The sequence below is a fragment of the Sinohyriopsis cumingii genome, chromosome 7 (genome assembly GCF_028554795.1).
Source record: "Sinohyriopsis cumingii isolate HCF-2022 chromosome 7, ASM2855479v2, whole genome shotgun sequence".
Taxonomy (NCBI): domain Eukaryota; kingdom Metazoa; phylum Mollusca; class Bivalvia; order Unionida; family Unionidae; genus Sinohyriopsis; species Sinohyriopsis cumingii.
In genome coordinates, this window is record NC_142967.1 from 4,851,824 (window position 1) to 4,853,693 (window position 1,870).

Genomic DNA, 1,870 nt, shown 5'->3' on the forward strand with positions numbered 1-1,870 from the left:
TAAAGTTCTGCATTAGTTTGACTTAGACAATAGTGAGCACCTCATCGTTTAATGCCATTGATAGCACGTTACAGATACAGTACTGGGCTGCAAGCATTAATTGTTATGTACAGCTGTCTACTTGTTAACAATAATATTTATGTACAACTATCTGCTTCTATACAATAATGTTTATGTACAGCTATCAACTTGTTAACAATAATCTTTATGTATAGCTCACGTGTTAACAATATTGTTTACGTGCAGTACTCTACTTCTTAACAGTACTGTTTATTTACAGCTGTCTACTGGTAAACAATACTGTTTATGTACAGCTATGTACTTGTTAAATATGCTGTTCATATACAGCTTTCTACTTGTTAACAATACTGTTTATGTACAGTTGTCTACTTCTTAATATTATTTATGTACAGCTTTCTACTTGTTAACAATAATGTTTATGTACAGCTATCTGCTGTTTATGTACAGCTATCTACTGGTAAACAATAATATTTATATACAGCTATATACTGTTTATGTACAGATATCTACCTTTTAACAACAATGTTTATGTACAGATATGTACTTGCTAACAGTACTGTTTATGTACAGCTATCTACTGTTTATGTACAGCTATCTATTGTTTACGTACATCTATCTACTTATCAACAACACTTTTTATGTACAGCTCACACGTGTTAATAATAATGTTTACGTACAGTACTCTACTTGTTAACAATAATGTTTACGTACAGTACTCTACTTGTTAACAATAATGTTTATGTACAGCTCTCTACTTGTTAACATTACTGTTTATGTACAGTTTACTACTGGTCAACAATACTGTTTATGTACAGCTCACACGAATTAACAATAATATTTACGTACAGAACTCTACCTGTTAACAATACTGTTTACTTACAGCTGTCTGCTGGTAAACAATACTGTTATGTACAGCTATCTACTTGTTAACAAAACTGTTTATGTTCACTATCTACTTGTTAACAATACTGTTTATGTACTGCTATCTACTTGTTATCAATACTGGTTATGTACAGATATGTACCTTTTAACAATGATGTTCATGTGCAGAGATCTACTTGTCAGCATTACTATTCATGTAGAGCTATCTACTTTTTAACAATGCTGTTTATGTACAGCTCTGTACTTGTTAATAAACCTTTATGTACAGCTGTCTACTTGTTAACAATACTGTTCATGCACAGACGTCTACTTGTTAACAATAATGTTTATGTACAGCTCTGAACCTATTAGCAATAATGAGCATATTAACTCTGAATTCCGTAGATAACAAACACATCACACGTACATTATTGAGCAAGGAGCAGTACTTTTTATGTGCAGCTCTCGCCTTGTTAACATTATTTTTGAATGATGTTGTTTACACTGATGTCACATACCATGCATGAAAGAAAAAAGAAAAATAGAATCATCTAATATTGTATTTTGTTTAATGTGAGGAAGTTGTAGATTGAATAAAGGTATGAAACAAATGCATATATAGTTGTTTTTGCTGGGGGTGGGTGGGAATGTTGTGCTTAAAAGTAGAATAAGGGGTGATATAGTATCATGATACAGAACAAAATTATTGTCAGGATTCAACCAAAAGTAGAGGTCATTTAAATAATCTTTTTGAAAATGTTGGAGGTTGTTATCAATTTCTTGACAGTACCAAATATCTCCTCATTTTTCTAAACTGATAGCAATGGATTCCCCATTACCGGTAGTAATGAGGTCTCCAAAACCTATAACACTAGATTCCCCATTATTAATTAAGATATATGAGAATCATACAGTAGTCTTCCTTGTGTAGGATTTCTAGCCATGTTAACTGAGAACAGTCCAAACGATAGCGTTTATCAGTTTCTGG